We start from the raw sequence: 22,918 nt of genomic DNA on the forward strand, positions 1-22,918 counted from the left end.
GAGATGTCTGAGGGATGTGAAGTAATGGAGAAGGGAAGTGACATGGAGAGAATGGATAGTGATTGCTTGTTTATTGTCTCTTCCAGTACAAGAAAAAAAGAGAGAGCAAATAAAGCTAGTAGAAGCCCAGTTCAAAAGGAGATGTTTTTTCACACAAAGGGTAACAGGCCTGTGGAATACCTGGCCACAGGATGTTGTGGCTTAAAGTTAACATGTATTTGGGAGATGGTTTTATGAACTTCATGAAAGGGAAATCCATTGAAGGATGCTCAATGCACAGAAACCACGTCTGCTGCATGAGGCTGGGGAAGTACTCAGGGACGTACCATATTTTTTTATCCTGTTCCTCAGGCATCTGCTTTTGATCATTGGTGAAAACAAAATACTAGGTTAAATGGATTTTTTGTCCAATTCAGTATGGTTTACTTATGTTCTTTTGTAACATGATGTTAACAGTAGGGAAAAGCAGTCATTCCTAATTGTAGGCCCTGCTATGCTTGGAGCTCAAAGGCAAATCTTCACTGAGAACAGTATCAGGCTCATAGCCTTTGTGAAGATCTCTGTCTAAAATATATATCAACACCCGTTCACACAAAAACCTTTTGTCTAGCAAACAAAGCAAATAGACCCTGGCATCTCATCCTGCACCCTGACAAATTGTCCTGCAGGCTGATAATTGAGTTAAAATGCTCAGTAGCAATCAGCTAAACATACATAGTTGATGCATTCTTTGACCCTACATGAGTATAATAGATACAGATAATATTGTAGAAACTATGCTGTAATTTTTAAATCACCCTACACTAACTCTTCTTTTTTTGTGTTGGCAACAGAACCAAATATCCCAAGTTGCAGATTTGTAGGAATACAGTGCATACAATAAAATTCTGACAGTGAACATGTAGGGCTGGAATGCTGGTTACTCTAAAGCTGCTTTTTACGTTACTGACAATATGACAGAGAAGTTACAGGAATTAAAGTGAGTGTAAGTTAACCTTTTATGTTCATTTAAGTCTCCTCTGTACTGCCAGAGCAGCATGAAGTCGTCTTAGAGTAGTGAGAATGAGACTATTCTAATCTAAATCTGCTGTTATTAGAAAGAGGTAGTCTCTGTCCATTTGAATTTCAGACAGGAAAAAATAAGAGGGAAATGGTAGGAGAACAAACTTGTCGCTGATAAATACAGGCCACAAAGGCAGGCTGCAGAGCTATTTCCTTGATTTTAGGTGACAAAGGAGAAGAAGTTGGAACAAATGACACAGAAAAATGTTCTTTAGGTTTGAGCTGTTTCAACAATAATTTGTTGTCCATCAGACTCATGAGGCTTAACTAATGCTTTGTGAACTATATCAACTAGGATATCCATTTTCTTCAAATATCTTTTCCAGTTGATTAGCCTGTCTCTTGAGTAAGGTGCAAATTCTGGAAACCCTAATAAACTGACTAACCAGTAATCTGTTCCCACTGCCAGGCATCTTTGACTTTTGTAATCTGGGGGGTTATTCCTGTCAGTATAATTTTTCTATGGAAGAGTTGATTATTCCCACCAGCTCTGTATCTGACCTTGCTCTTCTGGATATATATTTAAAAATGAGTGTGGTACTATATATATCACCTTGACTTTTGCTTTTAAAGCCAGACTGGACAGTGTTGATCCCTCTGCCTCCCTATTTAATATATCTGTGTGGCAAGCCAAGGTAAAGGGTAGAGTTACTTTCTTCAGATTTTATCTTTTATAATTTTTAGCTGTATATTCTAAGTAGATAACCATTCACTGAGAAGTAGAAAACATCTTTTTGATTATGACATAAGTCTCCACTACTGTTTTTATGGGCTTTTGGAAAAGCAAATAACAAGAACGCACCTCTAGCTGCAGCAGATGAGCAACATAAAATTCAAGACTTGCCTTAGCAGCTCGTCATCCTAGCATGGTGCGCAACAATAGGCAAAGCTTTTAGCCTGCAGAGACTGAAGGAGAAATAATTTTAATATGTAAAATACAGGCGCTTTCATTATCATTAGCAAGCATGTGGGATTATTCATGAAAAGCCTGGCTTACAGATGTAAGTAGTCATTTGCCATTCATTCCGTAGTGTAATTTAACTCAAAACTTCCCTTTTTATGTTAACCTTGTGGAAAGTATTTTGATCTTGGGTTTTTTACTAACGCATTACTAACCCCCTCTATCTATTTGCACCTACCCATCTAGCACTGGGTTGAAGTGCTGCCTTTCAGGGACTATGTATATGCCTATTCTACAGGAAACCTTGCAGGTATTACCCAAGTAAGGAGCCTGGTTTTAGATGGAAGTGAGTTGGGAGGACAGGTTCCGTAGGACCACCCTTCTCCTGCAGGTAAGTCCCACAGTATGGGGGAAACTGTGACATCCAACTGCAAAGAGACCTGAACTGGACAAAAGAGAGCAGTTTGCTCTCTTGATACAAGGGGAGAGTAGAAAATGAAGCGTTGCTGCTAGAAACCCCCCACCTCTCCCTCGGCAAGGCAGCTGCTGTCCCTTCTGCCTTGGGACTCCTTGGGAAGCTGCAGTGCAGAGCTCTCCTTCGCCTTTCTGCTCCTTTGAGCTGTGCTACTGATTCCCTGCCTGGCCCAAGGAGTATTAGCAAGGTGGCAAAGAATGGAAACATTTGCCTTGTGCTATGGTTTCATCTCCAAAGAAAAGTTGAACAAACTGGTCTTTCTTCTAGTCATTTATGTGATTTTGTTTAGGTATGGTCAAGTTACAACACACCAATATGTGTTTAGGTGGCGAGCAAATGAAAGGAATACTTCATAGCAGACTTTTCTTGTCTGCTTGAATGGGATCAAGAAGGAATACAAATTTCAAAGGAAGGTTATTGGCCTGTTTTTTATGCCAAAGAGGCACAGATATATTTACAAAGGGCTACCTCTTAAAAGTATGGTCAGTGTGATAGCAATAAAATAAACTGTTGTCTATCATTGAAACTTGGTGTTTTGTGGTAAGGCAGGTAGAAGTGGGTAATCTCTGTTTTGCCAAAATAGAGGAAGATTCACTCTGTTGACTTGCATTTTTTGTGAACTGCACAACTGTGTGTAGTTACATGACTGTTCATTTAATATTCATAATATATAACTAATTCAAATCAATCAAAATGCAGTAAAAAGTTTACATTGTTCAAGTGATGTAATCAAATAAAAACAATCTGTTTAGCACCATGTCTAGTATATATTTCAAGGTGGTTGACTGCATCTTTTTCTTCTGTTTATCTCTTCATTACTGGAAAATTATTCAGTTTAGTTAAGAAATGTAAGAGTGCTCTAGAAATTTCTCTAACAAAAGATTTATTTCCACTAAAAATTCATATTACTTCTATGAGTTTTTTGACATGTATTAAATTATACACTAGAATTCTCTATTAAACTGTACCATATGCATAAAAATAGGACCTCAGGGCAGTTTTTAATAGTTTATTATTCTGAGGACCTTTTCCATGAAATGTTTTATTTCTTATGCACATCCTCTCACCTCTCCTCTTCTTGATTGTTCTGCCTACACCCATATCTCTTCACTCTTCTAGTAAATGTATTTCAGCATGACAGTCATATCAAAAGCAAAGTAAATCAATGAAGTCATTGATTTAGAGCAGAACTAAAAATGGTGCTGTAGAAATACTCCTCAAGAAGAGACAGTGAAGGTTGGACTAGTTTGTTGCACAGGGAAAAGCAGCTCCCTGGAGGTGGATCTTAATCTGTTGCCTAGAATGGTCTCTGTGTAACAGCCTTGTTTTCTTCAGTCCCTATTTTTCCTTCTCTTGGCTTCTACACTGAAACTGTTATTAAGGCAATAACAACCATTTTTGCTTTTTATGCTATAATCTAAATGTGTGATATGATTAGCTTGCTTGCAACATGATAGTATTAAAATGCTGTTTATGGCAACTATTGGCTGGGAAAATGTATAGAACGTGCATCCCACACGTACCTCACGTTAAAGATGAACAAGCTGCTACTTTCCTCATTCATGAGGGACAGAAGATCAGTTGCTTTCTCTTTGGGCTTATATCTCTCTGAGCTTCTTGGATTTTTTGTTTGAAAATCCAGTGAGGAGAAAATGAGAACTGTAAAGTAGTATATATATATGTATATATGTAATGTGATGTGTGTGTATATAGATATCTATATATCTATATATCCATATATATGGGGTGTGTGTATATATATATATATAATCATTACATTTCATTTTGAAATGATAAATTCTATGTGCTTTTGTTGTGAAGCAATAAATATGCCCAGCCTGAACATTTTGATGGACTTGGATTATAAAGTGATGTAGGGAAACTAAGACAGCTTTCATGTTATTTTTGAGTTTTAAGATGAATTATAAATATTTCCTACAGTCTTTATGCTACCACTTCACATGGGCAAAAATCAGGCCATCATCAAAGGTAACATTTCTGCTTAGTTATGGGTACTTTAAATTCCTACCAATGTTTCTGAACATCCAGAAATATAACTAAAATGTGTATTTCAGTCCAGGCATCAGGTGCAGACGATCACAAACATTTTTCTAAATTCATGACCTTCATTTTCAAAAAAAATTTTGCCTTTCTTTGCAAGCTAGTTTTGCTTTAACCCTGCACGCCAGAGATTTCAGAGTGCTGCTTTGTCTGGAGCTGGCTTTCTTGGCTTTTGGTTTTAGTTTTTTTGCATGATCACTACATAAAGGAACTTCAGGAATGTATTTCTTATTTTATTGATAGGTAAACATAGAGATTTGATTGTCTTTATGGCACTATGGAATGCCATAAATATTTTTCATATGCATACTACCTGATCTTACAGGCTGAAAAATGGTATAAACCAAATATTAGGTGAGAAAAATACTGGTTTCTGTGTGCCTAATCAGCAACTATGGATTTAATTTTTAAGAAACATATTATTTTGACATATTTCCTGACACTTTGACCTCTTTATTATTATACTATTTCCCCTGTTAACAGTACTGTAGTGGCATATGGATGTATCTGAATACCATTTTCAAACAGAGGACTTGTTTACTATTCTTCTGTAGAGCATTCCTCTTAGAAATCCTAAAATAAGAGCAATGCATCAGTGCTGATCAGAATAGATTACATCTGTGCTAAAACACATAAACTAGATATCTAAATCAACTCTACCCTGCTGCGATAGCATTTCATGTTATGGTCTCTTTTTGTGTTCCCCTTTCCTATTGACGTATTTACAGAAATTGTACTCAGAGATTTAAAGCACCCTGTTACATTTTATCGAAGTATAATAGCACGGTAGGTACAAGCCTACAGTCAGATGGAGGAATTCCTTGATGAGACTGTGGTCATTGTTCTCATCTGCTATCTCTTTTGTTTAGAGCAATTTTTTTTTACAAGGAAAATCACATGCACCAGAATGTATCTGGCAAGAAAGTAAAGATACTACTGCCAATAACTTTTGAGGTAATAAATGCCAATGTTAAATGAAGGAATGCGACAGCCTGAAGAGCATCAGATCTTATTGTGCTTTTCTCAGTCCTTGTTTAGTTTTTGCCTGGATTATCTCTGCAGTCATATCACTTTCTCAAATTTTGATTTGATTGTCTGAGTGTCAATTTACCAAGAAAAGTTTCAACGTACAAGAAAAATAGACATCTGAATGACGAATGACAAGAAGTCCTGACATACTTTTACCTTCCTACATGAAATTTGTTATCTTATGTTTCATCTCCCTTGCTTTTGAAGACTTAGTATGAAAACTAGTACGAGAAGAAATATACTTATGCCGGTTTAGTCAAGAGAGATGTTGCTCAGCAGTTTCCCCAGAACGTAAAGCATGGTGAAAGCACTAGACAGACTCTCTCTGTGTCTTTGTGACTCAAGCCTTTGGAGACTCATTACTAGTGTTTTTTTTTTTTTTTTTTTTTTTTTTTTTTTTTAACAATTTCACAGGCTTTTTTCTTGTACAGCACCATCCTCATCTCACCTCTAATTGTAAAATACTTGTTTGTTCTCCATGTTTTAATGTCTGCCCTTATGAAAGAGACTAACATCAATGGCTGATTTGGAACCACTGTTGTGATGTAAATGACATCCAGTGAATTTCCTCTCTCTCCAGTTTCACATTCAGGTTAACTCTGTTCTGCAAGCCACAAAGGACATATGTTCACCTAGTCTTTTGCAGGCATGCTGGCGCTCATTCTGCGTGTTCTCTGAGCAAATCAGATGTGAGCCAGCTCTGACTCAAGGAATGTGTTTGATCTATGCCCAATAATTCTTCCACCCAAGAAAAATTTGGAGAAAACTTTTCCTCTGCAGGATTATTTCCACCTAAGGGAGAGTTTGTCTCCAAAAATGATATATACAAACCTAGAAATTCATAGTTCCCATACAGTGTTTTCTCTGCCACTGTTTTTTCCTCTGTTTTTTCCCTTTTTCATTCGAAACAAATTGCAAGTAACCTCCTCAGTCAGACCTCCTTAGTCAGGGCACAGAACACAAGAGGCAGAGAAGGTAAAATTTAAGTTAATTTTAGAGTGAAAATTTCTGGAAATCTAAAGAAAAACAGTATTTGCCTCAATATACATTACATGGGCAATATAAAATTTCTGCGAGAACCTGAATATCTCCCCATAGGAGAAGGAGATGTCCCCCAGATTCCCTTGACAAAGACGCCTGGATGATATCCCCATGGAAGCCAGTGTTTGCTTCAGCTCTTCCTGCTCTGAACTTCATTCCCTGCAGAATATCTTGAGGTTGACTTGGAGAATTTCATCCCTCATAGTCCTTCCACAGAACAGTCCCTGTGCTACTGTGCAGTTCGTGTTTGTATCCTCCCTTGTCTTCCAATATCCTGTCAATCCCTCTAACAGTAGCTGCTCCTAAGAGCTCTGAGATGGCTCTAGAGAAAATAAAAGGTTGCCACAAAGCATGTTACAGCACTGGCCCAAGGATGGAGCACAACCCCAGCCTTCCCCTCTGACTTGCTATCAGACCTCACCCTTTTCTCACAGCTTGTGTCTCACCCCTCCCACAGCATGTACCATCGACTTAGGTTACTTAGTTCACGTTTCCTGAGCTCTACTGTGAAATTTTAAAAAGATCTAGTCAGCAGGAAGCAGCAAGCCAACCCCTGCTCTGAAGGCCTGCCCAGTTCTGCATGCCATCTCCGTAGCAGTGCACAGCAGAACTCTGCAGGGCTCCCAGGAGACTGTTAGAAATATGGGTCCCATGACAGAAGAAATACAGGACCATACTAGTATGTGAGCAAAATTTAATTATTGACCATGTCTCAATGAGAGGCAGCCATTTATGTGGTCCTGTCCTAGACTTAAAAACCATTACAAAATCTGGATCAGTGCCACTTCTGCAAGTGGGTATTTGCTCAGTTGTTAAGAAGTATGTGCAAGTAAAACCCACTTGTGATGGCTAAGCAGGCAGCTAAATATGCATCTCATATACAGTGGGAGAAATTCTATTCTTAGTCTCCAGTGCTGTAGTTTCAAAACAGTTCAGCTGAGTCCAGCAGAACCTCTCTGAATTTGTCCTAGGATAAAAGTAAACAGTCTCATCCAGTATATGAAATGCAATTAAGTAACTTCATACTTCTGTAAGAAGCTGCATCTTGAATTTTTTTCTTGCTAGATTTACAAGCAACATATAGTATATGTAAACTAGCTGGCCTCACTTTGTTCCTAAAAATAATAGAGAGGTTACAAAATGACTTTATATATTAATACCACCTACACTTTTAAAAATATTTTTCCAAGAGTCTGTGTTTATTTAATTCTAAAATTCACATCTACTTAGCAACTAATGTCAATTAAGTAGTAAGAGGTAAAGATATTAATGCATGAATCCAGAGATTAAGTTGTGAGGGATTTCTGCCTTGGATGTGGAAGTGAATTATCTTCTATTAAATAGTCCTTACAAAAATAGTGGCATAATTAAGTAGGTTAATTAACCTTGAAATAACTGAAACAGTATTTATTCTGAAGAAATTTATATTAATTAGGAATTATTTATAGGCAGTCATCCAAACAAACTGGCAGACTCTGAGGTTACCGTAACACACCTATCATTTTTTTTTTCAGAATGAATAACAAAAATATTTCTCACTCACAATATGTGCTGTACCTGTGTAGCCAGCAGGACTCTGCCATATATGCTTCTGCTCCAGGAAAGGAGTTGGCATAGGAGAACACAGAATCTTTCTTTCTTTCTTTTTTTTTTTTTTCATGATAGCAGCAAAACATTAGAATGTAGACAAATACATAAAATATAGAGCTAAACTAATTGTCCTAACTGTTGAGGTGCAGAAGGAGGTCCTGAAACTTGTCATGAGCACAACCCCATTAAATTCAGTGGGTTAACTGCATGTATTATCCCTAGATATAACTCAGGAAGGAGTACGGGATGGTTCTGAAAACAATCTATTGAAAACCAGAGAAGCTGGGAGATATTAATCCCCAATAAAAACAGACTTGTCTTGTTGTATGACCTGACATGACTTAAATTATTTGAAGTATGTTCCTGTTAAAATGAATAATAATATTTTGCTCTTAGGTAGAATCTTTTGGTTAAGGATTTTAGCTTGCGCTGAACGCCTCAATTAATTAAAGGCCAGTCTGCCCTGGACAAGTGGAATAAAGCAGTTTGAGAAAGACTCTAGTTTGAAGAAAAATATAGTTCTTTCTCAAGCTTTGTAGCCTCTTTCAAGTCAACAATTTTCTATGATTCCACCTTCTACCAAATTCTTTGAGGCAGTCTACCATCCTGTGGTACACCAGGCAAAGAGTTCCCTCCCATGCTTCCCCAAAATTAATTCCTCTTGATCACAGTAAGGCGCATGGTAGGGCTACATTCTTTTTTATGCCTTGAGTGATGGAAGGGCATGGAACACTGAAAGGCTAGTTATAATCTGAGTCCAAATCTGACAGTACCATGTGAGGTCAGTAAAGGAGATTATATTTGTTTTACAAATGGATAGGGTCCAGACAAGTTAAATGACACTCTCAAAATTATGCAACAAGTCAGTGACAGAGTTGGAACTAAAACCCATTGTCCTGGCTGCCAGTCACCGAGTGCTAACTATTTTCACTTATTTCATTTACTGTACAACTTGAGAGAAACACTCTTTCCAAACACAGCAAAAGAAACAGCCCTTGTCCAGGATAATGTACAGCCCACTTTAAGCAGTGAACATCATTAGCTCTTAGCTAGTCTATTCATGTTACATACCAGCTTTTACAAGACAGGGTCAAAATCCAAAATATATCAAAGATAAGGAGATGAGAAGTGAGGAACATAATCAGCTAGACATATGTCAAGCTTTCTAAAATATTCTTTGTATTACTGTTTTAAATGGCAATATGGGGAAAAGAATACACCATTAAGGAATGATGATTTTAGATTAAGCATTTATCCGAAGTCTGGCTGCAGTATGATACACAGATGTGAGGCTGCTGTTTTTGAATGGCATCGAATTGTGAATTGAAGCACAGTGTGTAGGAAAATGCTGCAGAGGATTTTGAAAGTGATTGCTCATCTGTGTAGTAAAATACATTATTTTTAAAGTCCTGCTGTGACTAGTATAAAATGATCAGGGGTGAGAGCCTGTGTGTGGTCTGCCTGTGTAGGAAACAGAAGGAAAACCATTGTTCAGTGTAGGCATGGGTACATTTCAGGTACATGAATAAGCCAATGCAATATTATGATAGAAAGTTATCCTACAACTTCTCCAAAATCAAGGTGACTATGATTAAAAGTATTAGCTGATTAGAGCAGAGACTGGCAAATTTTCAAAGGAGGTGTGTCAGAACTGTATTTTTTCTTTCTTAAATTAGAGGAGAAGTGTGACAGCAGGAGCTCAGCAAGAGCAAGAACAGGTTTCCCCTTCAAGAGGCGAGACATTGCCAATTAACTGACTGGTGGCATCTCACCTCTGTGCAAGGCAAGTGCTCCCCGCATCTGCTGCTTCTGCTGCTCATGAGGTGTTCGTGAGCCAGCATGTCTTTCAGATGCCTCTCTTGAGGTGCTACAACTTCCCCTTCCTGTTCTGTGGCAGCCCTGCCACACACACTTCAAACCTACTTGCTTGCTCTCTTGGGCACTGGCTGTATATTATCAGTGCTTAATTTTGCCAGTCAGTGTTTGATGTAGTTAGTCTATTTTTACTGAAAATAACATTATCCTTGGTGCGTGGGTGAAGTATGGTGAAAGAAAACTGTATGCTGGAAGCCTTTAGTTTGTTTGAATTGAATAATTCAAATAAACTAAAGACAACTGGTCGCTCGGCAGAGATGTGAGAAGATTGGAGTGTCATGGCAAAGGGCACTGCCAAAGTGGTCTGCCCACTGATCCCACATTTTATCACCACACATTTTAGAAATCCATCCAGGAACTATGAAATTTACCACATCAGGCTTTATTCATACCTACCATTCTCTGAGAGTTTCCTTTAGGTCTATGTTTACAGGCAAATATTGGTTCAGAAATCCACTACTGTGCACAGTAATGGACCTTCCTTCTATTATCAGTCCCACCTGTCATACGGATCGGGACACCCTTCAAGTGCAAGGGGAAATAGCCAGTAAATAGAAAAAAATGTAACTTCTAAGAACTGTTCTATTCCTGTTAACACATGATCTCTGAACATTCTTTTCAAGCTCTAACTAACTAATTTTGTATGGAATAGAATATAACTTCTGAGACTGAAACTGGACATCTGAGTTTCAGTGGGTGGTTATCAGGGAATAAAAAGTGCCATGAAACTGCACCTGAGGCCATAGGAATGGGATTTTTTTGGAGAAATTGACTGTTAATATTTTTTCAGGTCTGTTCTAGCATCACACAAACGTTCTTTGAAATTCAAAATATTAAGTACGAATGTGCAAAAAGCAATAGCAAAGTGTTGTCACCAAGTAGGGAGTCATGTATTGCCTGCATTTCAGCTGTCTGATGACTTTATTGTTTTATACAGTAAACTAACTGCTGGCTTGTCCTTTCACCCTCTGTCCCAAACAAGTATTGCCAAAAGATATCAAAGTATTTTGTCTTCTGAGATAAGAGAGAGCAGTGTGATTTTTTTGGCAGAGGTTAAGTGTCCAAGGTCTAATAATAGGACTTTTGGTCTGAAAACTGGCATACAACAGCAGTAGTCCTAATAAAAACTATTGTTTCTGCCCTGTGCAAAGGCCAGTGAGAGGAACCCTAAAGTCTAGAGCAATTGTACTAACAGAAATGAGCCAGTAATTTAATCCTTTACCTGGACTCTTTAAAGCCTTGCGTGTTGTATAGTAATTTACATGGGTGCAAAGCAAGCCTGTTTTAGGCCACAGTCCCTACAGTCATTAATATAAGATCTGAACATGTCTGTCTTGCCTGGCAAATATGATCCAGATTAGGCCTGGGCACACAACTGCATTATTATCAAATTTGCCAGACCACCCAATACAGTGTTTATGCCAGCTTTATCTGCAATAAAGACTACTAGAATAAAATCACCTAATTACAATTTTGAACATGGAAGTTTACACTGTTCAGCATCTTGTATCCTATGAATGTATTATTTCCAAGCTCATAGCAGTGATCAGATATACTGTCCTTTGGAACTCTGTCATTCGGTTTTATACAAAACTTTTCATGGCAATAAATGACTAAATTCAGAGTAACTGCTATAGAAAAAGAGAAAATAAGAGTTCAATACTTCTTTTTTGGGATTTAAGTCTAACTTTTTTCTAATAGTGGGACAAGAAGTAAAATTACTGTTCAGATGGACTTTGATTATGTATGTTTGCATCATATATCCAATGTACAGAAAGATACTTGATTTTAGGTTACTTTGTTAAAATCATTCCCTATCGGTACAACAAATACTATAAATACTGCCAAAGCACAAGGGAAGCAAACCTATCTCTCTTGCAGCAGTAGGTGGCACAAGACTGAAGCACAAGACTTCATTCTGGTTTGTGCTTTTTTATTATTTGCATTACTGCCCATTTCTCATTTGGTACATAGTGTGATACTATCTCTGCAGTCTTTTTCTCCGGTGCTTATGCATTGTTTTTCTTCATTGTCTTTTGACGAAGAGTCTGTGATCATTTCAGATAACTGAGGAACTATTTTCCCTCAACATTGTTTTCTTTGGTCTTTTGTACTATGATATTTGTCTCAATTTCAGTTTCACCTCTGCTACATTGGTTACACAGCTGTTCCACTTTTGGGAGCTAGTCTTGCAAGTTGTTTTATGTTCGCAGCAGTCTGCACAGGCCTCACTGGAGCCACTGGCACAATGGCTGGCCCATACAGAACAACCTGTAAAGTCAGGATCGTGATTTGTTCAATACTTTATGTTTTTCAGTTCGCTTGCAGAACTTGGGTTACCATCCTCTTGTTTCTTTTGCAGTCATCCTATAGGTGCAGTGCAATATTTATATTGGGTATAGCTCACGTTCGGAAGACTAACTTTTGCATACGTTCTTCATCAGTGGAAACAGCAAGGTGTGAGGCCCTGAGAGCCAAACTGTAGTTCACGGTCACTGATTCTCTGTTTGTTAAGAGCCTGACATAGTTCACAGATTTCAATTTTGTTGCAGTAATCTATAGTGACACTGTTACGCGGGAAGCTGTACCAGTCAAGTTCAGTCCTGCTTAGGATTTGTTTTTGCTGATGATTTTCATTTGGTGCTTTAGGTTTTGGTCCAGTGCCAGAAGTATCCTTTGGTTTTGGGCAGTGTTGTTGGTTCCACCATGAGGAAGATGGTTTCTTTAGGAGGTGGGAGTGATCAGCCACTTATAAAGGAATAGCTTATGCTTCCACTAGAATTTGATTTTTGATTCCGTAGTTCTTTGCAGTTAAAAAGCAGACATAAATTCAGTATTCCTTGCTGTACTGAGGTTAGTATAGAGAGGGGATGCAATTACACTATGTGAGTGCTTGTTCATACTAACATTCCTGAGAACAAGTGGGCTTGGATTTTTACCCTAGTTAGGCCTTAAAAGGTGTTTCATAGCTTTTGAACATGGAATGCTTTAGATAGTTTTCAGTCCCCTTTGCTGCTAAGCCTAAATTTAACTACTGTGGCTGACATAGCCCTGCTTCCTAACAAGGTTAGCACCACAGACCCAATTGCATTTGGTCTGTATCAACCCTCTTCCCTCAGTAAACTGTTACTAGAAACCTAATTGAAGGTAATACAAAAAGACATTTTTGAAAACAAAGCATTTTTATCCATCCAAGTACCCTGAGCAAAGACTTGTAACAATAAACATTTGCATTTCTTCTTGCTTAAACCTTTGCCTTTCCTTTAAAGTTTGGTAAATTCCAGTCAGCCCTGTTATTTCCTCCAGTGCTCTGGGAGGCTCAGATTGCTGGCTATGGTTTCTCCAGCAGAGAGACTCTAACTGCTGACAGACCATTAAATCCTACTTCTCTTTCTCAGCCTGGTGTGCTTTAATGATTTAGTATTCTTTTTGATCCCAGGCCTTTGCCAGTAAATAGTAAACCTTGGTAGTAGGATTGGAGCAGAGCAGGGATATTCTCCAATAGCTCCGCACAGTGTTCTCTCGAAAAGTCATATGTCTGTCACAGTTTAATTTCTTGTTTGCGTCTGCTTCAACAACTTATCCTCACTTCTTTGACTTGGTTAGAGACTTTCAATTTGACTCTACAGTCAAACAGAATAGTGTCAGACCAGAAAGCCTAGGTATACTTAACATTTATAATACAGAAGGTCACCAACAGGAGTTGGGGTTACAGCTGCCTGGGTAGCAACACGGGAGATTTTAAAGAAAGTAGCATTCCAATTTGGAAAATGTGGAGAAATATCAGTAAATAATTAAAATGAAAAACTAATCCTGTAAGTGTTTCATTTTGATTTTTCTCCTGCCACTACAGCTGTCTGTTAAAGGCTAGGCTTCAGATGCTACATCAGATTCACATACCAGAATTAGTTGAATTATACAGAAAAGTAGCTTCGTCAGAGTGGTGTCTCATGTTCTAACTGTGCTAGCCTGCATTGCTTTTTTGAGAATGCTTTTATAGCTTGTCTGAAGCTTTCTGATACATTTATTATGAAGCACAGGTATATGTAGGTTAAAATTTTCAAGCCTGAATGGATGCAGTTAGACACCTTAAATCCGTATTTAGGCACTATAAAAAATGTGATTTTCAGTAGTGGTAAGCACTGAAGCACATTTAAAATCATTCTGAGCTCAATACTTCTGAATATCAGACAATTATTTTTTATGCTTAAGTATAATTTCCAGCTCTCAAAATTTTGACTTTATGATGTGAGAGGGTTTTAGACTATATAACCATTTTAAAAGATTTCAGAGAGGAATAAAAGTCTAGTTATCCTATCTTTTTCCCATACTGACATATATTAGATTTCTGAACCTGATCAGTTCTGATCTTCTAGTAACATCTTGCATGTCTCTTAACAAAAAGGTAATCTAAAAATTAGACTTTTTCCTTCTTGTGCTCTGTTGTATGACCTGCTGTATTACAAAGCCTTGCCCATGAAAAGAAGTGCACTTCAAGACCACAGTTTTTGTAACTGCTTATTTCATTACTGAAATAAATAAGCAGGTGCTCTCATAGCAATTCCTTCTCAGTCTAGCAGGACATCAATTTTACAAACTTTGTTCTCAGTTCTGAAAACATCTAAGAGCCTGAGATTGCTTTCATTTAAAAAGTTACTGCAGACTAAAGCTGAACCGTATGATGTTGTTAAGGGAGCAGAGAAAGAAACAGTCTACACTACACTAGCTAAGTTGTACAAGTTCTCTGTTTACAAGTTAGATTTTCATTGGTGGCACTCTCTATGTCTGCTACTATTGATTCACAGACAGGCAGAATCTTTTCTATCTGTTGTGCTATGGAACATTAAAAATTGAACAAGAAGGAGGAAGATTATGAAGATATTCCTGTTGTGAGAAGCAAAATATTGTACAGGAAAGATACTCAAGAGACTCATCTCTGAATTTAAAATATGGTTTCATTTTGTTACAATGCTTTGCTCCATGTGAGCCTGATCCTCGAAACATTTATTCATAAGTAACTTTATACAAGTAAGTAATTCCATCAAGTTAGGTTTCATGTGTATTACTTTTTAAGTGTGTAAACAAGGTGCACCCTGTCTTTTACCTGACTTCTCAGAATTTTCCTTTAAAATTTTATATAACTTATAAAACAAGTATATGGTTAGCTCCTCTCTCCTCCCAATTATGTCTCTCTGTATAACTTTGTTTTTGGTCTGAAGCTTTTGAAGTTCAAATGATCTTGCTTTGCACAGATCAGTCTTTAGGAGATCAAAGTTTCTGTTTATTGATTGCAAACTGCTTAACTAGAAAAGATGAGTTTCTGTAGCTGATGAATGAACGTATATCCATTCTCTTGACGACAAGCAGGTTTAAAAAGTGTATCTTTTAAAAAGTTTTTAAAAAGATGTCTCAGGTTTTGTCCTACCTTGTAGATGACTGCAAATACTGTAACACAGAAAATCCTAAAACATGACCCTGTAATAAAATCTACTGAGTAGGCTAAAGTAAATACCTCGTCTCTATTAGCATCACTAGTTTTGAATACAAGGGCATAGCAGCTGCACAAGCAGTTCCTAAACCCTGTCCCGAATCGGGTAGTCTCCATTGGATTAACTGGTTTTGAATTAGTGCAATTTACTAACTAAAAGACAAACAAACAAAAAAGGATTATATGAAAAATATTGTCAAATGAGCCAGATGCATTAGAAGTTAGTTTCTCTGTAGCCTGATATGCTAAACCAGTTTTCAGACATACTAGAGAGGGTCTTTGCTGAGCTGAGTACCAGCCGAAACACTCAGCTAGCCACCAGGGCCTCCTGAGATTGCTTTCATTAGAAAGGTGGGCTGATTACATAAACCAGTTGAGGTTTGATGCAAATTTATTTACGTACAAAGCAGAGCCCCCAGAGCTCCCCGCTCGCTCAAAACAGCCAGCGCGGTGCCCTGCCGCTGCCCGGCGCCCAACTCCCCTAACGGCCGTAACGGCCGCGCCGGGGCGCTGCCCCCCCCTTCTCCGCTCACCGAGAGCCCCGAGGGCACCGCATGGCTCCTGCCGTGCGGCCGTAAGCGGCCGCCGGCTTTAGGGAGAGCGGCGGCACCTGGCGGAGTGGCCCAGGGCTGGGCCGTGCCCTGCGCCCCCTCGTTACGAGCAGGGGGGGTTACCTCACCGTCCCCACCGAGAAACTTTGGTAGCTCGGCGGAAGCTACTGCGGCGGCTTTCAGAAATTGCCGCTTCCCTCCTCGGGTGCCCATTTCCAGCTCTGAGAGGGGGAAGTGACTAACGTTTTCCCTCGGTCATGCTGCATTCCCTTGGCTGATGGTGCCCAGGGCTCCCAGCCCGAGGGAGGAGGACCTGGTGGCCAGCCAGCCCGCGCCCAGGGCCGCCGCCAGCCTCCCCGCGAGGCACCCCCGCCTCGTCCGACCGTCCCCTCGGGCCAGGCGGGCTCCCGCCGCCGCCTCCCAGGCTCTGGCACTCGGCAGAGGCGGCCGCGGAGGCCGGGCTCCCTCTGGGCGGCGGGAGGTGAATGGCAAGCGGCGCTTTCCCCCTCCCACACCCCAGTGTCGGTCTCGCCTCCTCCAGCAGCAGCAGCAGCAGCAGCGGGTCACCTCTGCGCGGCTGTGCTGCGCCGCGCCGCGCCGCGCCGCCGGCCGCAGGGGCTGCGAGAGAGGGGCGGAGGCAGCTCGCGGCTCCCCTGGTCGCCGCGGGCGCCGGGGCGCTACCTGCGGGGCCGCCGCAGAGCCGCTGCCGCCGCCGGGCTGCGGTGACATTGGGAGGAGACTCGGCCGAGGCGGCGCCGGGGGCAGGGGCGCCAGTGCCCGCGGCTGGTGCGAGCCGCAGCTGGCCCCCGCTGTGGCGGCGGGCGGGCGCGGGTCCGTGCCCGGCTCGGCTGCCGGGGCGCTGAGCCCTGCATTTCCTCCCGCTGTCGCGGCGCTGGAGGCTCCGGACTATAAATAGCAGGTTGTCCAGCCGCCGAGCGACACACGCACGCACCGGGAGGAAAGTGCCGCGCAGGTCGCCCCGCCGGGCGGGCGCCCGGCTCCGAGCCAGGTAACGACCGCGCGGAGGCGGGCGGGCGCGGGCGCTTATTCGGCTGGCGCCGGCTAGGGGTTTATTTCCTTGTTTCCCCGCTGGCCCTGGTGTGTCGGGAGAGATTAAAAGCCGGGAATCGGTTCAGCCGGAGTCCCTCCCTTTGATTCCCTTATCAAGTTTCCTAAGGTTACAGCCCGCCAGGCGTGCGCAGCGCCGGGAGAAGGCGAGGGCGTGCGCGTCGGGGGCCGCCGCCGAGCCCCGGCCGCCGCGGCGCGGGGAGCGGCCCCGGGGGGCGCCCGGGGCGGCTGCCGCGCTCCCGCCTCCTGGCGGGGCCGGGGCCCGGGCTGAGCGGGGCGGCGCGGCCCCCCGGGACCCCGCTCCCGGCCCGCGCTGCGGATGCCCGCGGGCTGGCGGCGACCCGGGGGCCGGGACAACTTCCAGCGAAGACCCGCTGAGGCGTCTCCTACTTTCTCCCGTCGGCGGCGTTTGCTGCCGCGGAGCCTCGGTGGCGCGGCCGGGGCGGCCCCGCCGCCGCCGAGGCTCCCCGGCAGCAGGAGCCCGGCCGCGCAGCTGCGGCCCGGCTCCTGCCGTGCTCGAGGACGGCGCGTGTAACGGTTTTCCGTCGTTTCTGAAAGTTGGGGTAGTAGCTGATGAGGCGGGTGGCAGGCTGCGTCTCACCGGCTATTTTGGTAGAGTAATTCAGCTACAGGACACCCATCCCCATCTTGCGAGTATCAGCGTCCACCGAAACGTGATGGAAACCTCAGGGAAGATGCTACATGTAAATAAGTTGAGCAGAGTTGTGACTTGAAATGATGTCGGCCAGAAAAAGCAGAGGGAGAGGAATTAAAATTTGATTTTTGTATTGGGATCAAACAGAGATCTTTCTCCGAAATGAGATACAGATTCTGAAGTGTGAATAACAGCTTGTGCTTATCTGCTTGCCTGGTCCCTAAAGTTAAACTAGTATGGCTTTTGAAATTGCAGAAATAAGAACAGTAGCACGAAGTCTCTGTGCAGCTATATTTTCCTCTGATAGTTCTGTCTCTCTTAAGAAGAAATTTACTGGTTTATTTACCCATTAAGGATGCATTAAAATACATATGCAGCAAAATCAGGCCATACATACAATGTTTAAATCTGGCTTTGAAACCTCAAAAATGAGACCAGTTTTCATTCTTCACTGGTTTACAGGTACCTTCTACGTTTAAAAGATGTCTACATAGCAAAAATAGTAGGGAAAAGTGTGTTTCTCAGTCTGCATCAAGGCAAGAGTTTATATATAAAATTGATTATTAGCAAAACTTATTTTCAAATAAACATGTGTCTCTTTAGAAAGGCAGCTTTCCATTCAATTAAAATTCTTTTTTTTAGTTATATTTGAACTAGATTTAAAATCCTGTGGTTAACCTGGGTTTTTGTCATGTAAGCCAGTGTATTGCATGGGGTTTAATGCATGTACGTGCTCATTACTCAAACTAACTGTGCAGGACTGAATGCTGTTTGCTTCATGCATTCAGATAATTCCACTGAAATTAGGATACTAGTCACAAGATTAACATGAGCAGAAATCAGGTCTGTAGCACTTCCACTTGCTCTCCTGGCAACATTAGTGGTAGTTTGTGGCAATGTTACTACTTCAGATCCTTCTTTCTTGTTCCATCATTTTCCCTCTGCTTTCTGACAGAGTTCCTGCAGTGCTCAAGATTTCCCTTAAGATAAAGCGTTTCTCTTTTACTGGCCTTTCTGGACTCCCTAAGGCTTCAAGTTCCTTGTGCAGCCCAGGTTCCTCAAGCCCTCCAGGTTCTACCGGTCCGGTCTGTGTTGCCCTGATTTTTCTGGAGAGCCTCATCCATGAGGCTGCCTTGGTTCCTTAACTCAGAACTACTTCTTTTTGATTAAAGGAGTCTTTCTTCCTCAGGCTAAAGCTCATCAGTTTGAGTAGGTGTATCCAGATGCCTCCTGCAGATCCTCCTTTATGACTTGCCTCTCAGTTTCTCTTCCAGTCTGACCTGAAGATTTCACAACATTAACTGAAGGTTTTGTGAATCAAATTGCATAATTAATACTCCATTTAGTGCCCAAGAGACTGCTTTACTGCAAGAAGACAAACAGAAGCAGAAATAGAATTTCTGCTTACAGCATCAGTCAGCACTGAGAGGACAGTGCTGCTAGTTGACAGTAAAGGGTGGAGGCTGGGAGATGGATTCTGCAGGTGAAATAATTAATTGTTTGAATAGGTCTAGGCCTCAATTCACTATCAGTTTTGAGGAATAGCTAATGGGATTGCTATGCCTGATGAATTATTTAGCTTGTTATGGATATATATTTTTAGCATATGACTTTGGCATATGAAAAATATGAAAACATTTTTTTTGATTTTTTTTTTAAGATTTGCAAGAGAAAATAAGCTAACTTGCTAAGAGAGGCAAACTGGAAGCTGGACAAGTACTCCCAACAATAACATTTCTTCAGAATGTATGGTAACTTGAATTAGCATTTTTAAATTAGCTACAATTAGCCACATTTTTCTCACTAATTTATATTTCCATGTGTTTTCCAGCATGCCAAATGCTCTGTGACTAATGGAAACTTTTAGGAAGGGCTAGTTTTGTTCAGGTTACGCTCTGTTGGCTATTACATATTTTTTATTACATTAATATTTTACTATAACTGATGATGAATGACAACTGTTATTTAGCACACTTCTGATGAAGGATTCCTTCTTCCAAAGTCATTTGTATTGATGTAAGGCAAATTATATTATTGAAATATTTCCCTTGGCTCTGGATTTGTTCAAAATGATGTGGAAATGTAAGTTCACGTGTCAAAAAAAACAGTGTCATTTATACTGAGCTGGCAGTCCTGGACTTACCATGCCTCAGTCTTGCTTACGGCTTTTGCTGAGTCTAGGATTCCTCCCCATATTTCTTCTTGAGTTCCCCTGCAAGCCTGGCAATCTCTGCAGAGTCTTTGCCTCGTTCTTTAGGAACAATCACAGGTGATTTTTCTCTTTCAGTCCTTAAGGATATTTTCTAAAGGAATGCCTAATTCTTCCTTAATGCTTCCAGATAAAGATCTAGTCAGTTAGCTTATCAGGGTCTCCTATAGGGGATAGTTGATCTGTCACAGAAACCTAAGACAAACCTTGAAAGATTGGCTGGCTGCACAAGGTTTGAGTATGATGCTGGACTTCACCTTGTAAACATATTCACAGGGATAGAGAATTTTAATTAAAAAGACTTGTTTGTCTTGATACAAAATTCAAAATGGCAATTCTAAGAAAGAGCTGAACTTAAGTTTCCTGCTGGTTGGAAACCTACATTAACTGGTTGCCAGCTGACTGTTAGGAAGAGAAAAACTTTAAATTAATGATGGAGGATTCTTTAGTTTTTTTCACACAATCTGGAAATGTAGATTCAGGTAATTTGTCCAGGGCAGCTGTAGATCATTTTGAGGATGAGTGTTTTATTTTTTTTTCCCTCATCTTACACCTTCATAAACTATCTAAGGATGGGCAGACTCTCAAAGAGCAAATCAGATTTATACAATACATTCTACTATGAAAGTTCCTATTAGGAGACAGGATACATTTGCTTTCTTAAAAGTCTTGTAAACCTTTTTAGGCAAGGTATACTGAAATGATATAATGAAAAGTGAAGTGGGCATCTTACATTGTACATGTCATCTTTAATTTCTCTCTTAAATATGTTAAGAGGGAGCAAATAGAACAAAAAAAAGAACTTAATACTGATTTCCATAGATTATGATGTTAATAGGCTGCTTGCCTCAGCCTGACCAGCCAAGTCTCTACTTCCTGTTGTTAGTGAATATAACCCATATATTTCTTCAGATAGTCTCCAATATTGAAAAGGGCTCTATTTAGTGAAAATTTAGAAGAACGTATAAGCTAAAGGGTGCTTACTTGACCTGTTACAGTATCAAATATGTTCAACATAATGCTGTTTATGAAATTCATTTCTTTGGCAGGCTGATTTAGTGCTCTGTTACCATGTACCATGGCATTAAAAAACAAACCCAAGTTTGTCATCTTGGTGGACCCTTTTCTTTTTTTTGTATGTCCTATTCTGAAGAAATTTGACTTTACTACTTAGAGTAAATTTTCACTGAGGTCACAGCATAAGGTAAATCCGTGCTTTGACTGCTTTATCAGAGTTTTCTCTTAAACTTATCTCATATACAACATCAAGACATTTTTCTTGTTTTCTTTAATCCTGTTAGCTGCATACCTGCCAATAGGAGTTTCCTGCTTGCAGCAAAACCACTAATTTGGCAAATATAGTGAAATCTCTTAATAAGGGCACTGAAAATACTTCAGTTTCTCTTGTAATTGTATAAGGTGATGTGTAATGCACAATTAAGAAGGAGAAACTCTTGTGGGAAATAAGCTTTTATTGTTTTTTTTGGCAGTTTTTCTTGTACTATCTTTTTTTATGTTGTTTGGTTATTTATAAACTGCAATCTTAGCATATTACAGCAGTATAGTGAGATGTGCTGAACTTTGGGTGCATATTTCTGTTATGAAAATGACTTGAAAACATGAAAATAGATATAAATGTCTAGGCACTAAATGTGACTTGGTATCTTGTGTATTTACTGCTGCATAAATGGAGCATTAAGCAGAAAGCATCAACTCTGTGATACCATACAGTGTTTCTATTAAAGTAGCAATATTGCTGCTTTGCCTGGATTTTGTTTGCTTTGTGTACATGTAAATGGTTAAACAAAACTGATAGCAGTAGGAAATGAGATACATAAGATGAAATTTTCTCTGCTACAGTGGCGTGAATTTGGAATAAATCTGTTTTTAATGAGTATTCCGTGTTACACTGTAAATGAGAACAGAATTTGGTCCACAGAATAGGAGGTACTGCGTTTGACATTCAGAATAGTGGCAGTCTGCTTTTTTTATAGTTTTTAAAATACACTTTCAATGGATCATAACAATCTTAAATTTTAAAATTAGTATTATAAAAGTTGGAATTGTGCATTTTCGTCTGTAACTAAGGAACTTTTTTGTTTTGCCTCTGAAAATGCAGCTATAGAGCTACATGGTATCTGGAACTTGTGTGTCACTGCCTGTCATGACATACAGTTAGCGTGGCTTCTGCAGAGCAGCCACGTGACGTAGCCTCTTCGTCTTAGCTGGAAATGGTAAAGATGGCAATGTTGCTTCTGCGGGGGAAGTTGATCATAAAACGAACTTTCCTGAAGTCCTGCACAACAGCTTTTTTCTGAAGAACAGAGTGATCAGGCTCATCAGGCAGTGATCCAGTGATTATACCTTGGAATAAAGAAATATAATGTAAATGATGAAGAAACATTTTGGATTACAGCAGAATATATATTGAAATAATCACTCTATCTGTAGACCTACAGTTGAGAAATACTGTCATTTATCTGTAGTTTTTATATAAGCACAGATGCTAAACCTGCATTAATTATGTTTTCAGTTGGTGAATGTATACTAAGCATTTTTCCAGATGAATCATATCTGATGAGTGTTCAGCCATTGAGTGAAAAAAAGATATTTTTTGATGTATTGTGTCTCTAGTAATTTTTTTTTTCAGTTTTCCTGCTGTCAGTGTTAGATATCATTAGTTTTTGGTACTGAAAGAATACATTTGGGCTGGCTAGTGCAGTCTTTTCCTTCTAAGAGTTGCCCTTTTCCAGGTAATGTAAACAAACGTAGTGACAGCTATTTTAATGGATTTTTTTTTGGTTTTGGAGACCTCAGATGCTGATAGTCTCTTGGAAGCTTGGCACATATGAACATAACCTACACTAGATGGCAGTGTAAAATTTGAGGAAGCCTGAAGTGGTTTGGATTCTT

General features: G+C 40.3%; 1 protein-coding gene across 9 annotated transcripts in view; it reads left to right on the plus strand.

Annotated features, from left to right (window-relative positions):
* INPP4B (inositol polyphosphate-4-phosphatase type II B) overlaps positions 1 to 22,918 on the plus strand; it is a 384,670-nt gene that overhangs the window by 49,116 nt on the left and 312,636 nt on the right. Inside the window, exon 1 of one of the 9 annotated variants that reach the window (XM_062573938.1) lies at positions 17,003 to 17,082. The exons of the other annotated variants lie outside the window; for them this stretch is intronic. The gene's annotated coding sequence lies outside the window, so the exon portion shown is untranslated. Of the gene's footprint in view, positions 1 to 17,002; positions 17,083 to 22,918 lie in introns of those variants that run through there. 9 annotated transcript variants of the gene reach the window in all.

The sequence above is a fragment of the Rhea pennata genome, chromosome 4 (genome assembly GCF_028389875.1).
Source record: "Rhea pennata isolate bPtePen1 chromosome 4, bPtePen1.pri, whole genome shotgun sequence".
Lineage (NCBI taxonomy): Eukaryota > Metazoa > Chordata > Aves > Rheiformes > Rheidae > Rhea > Rhea pennata.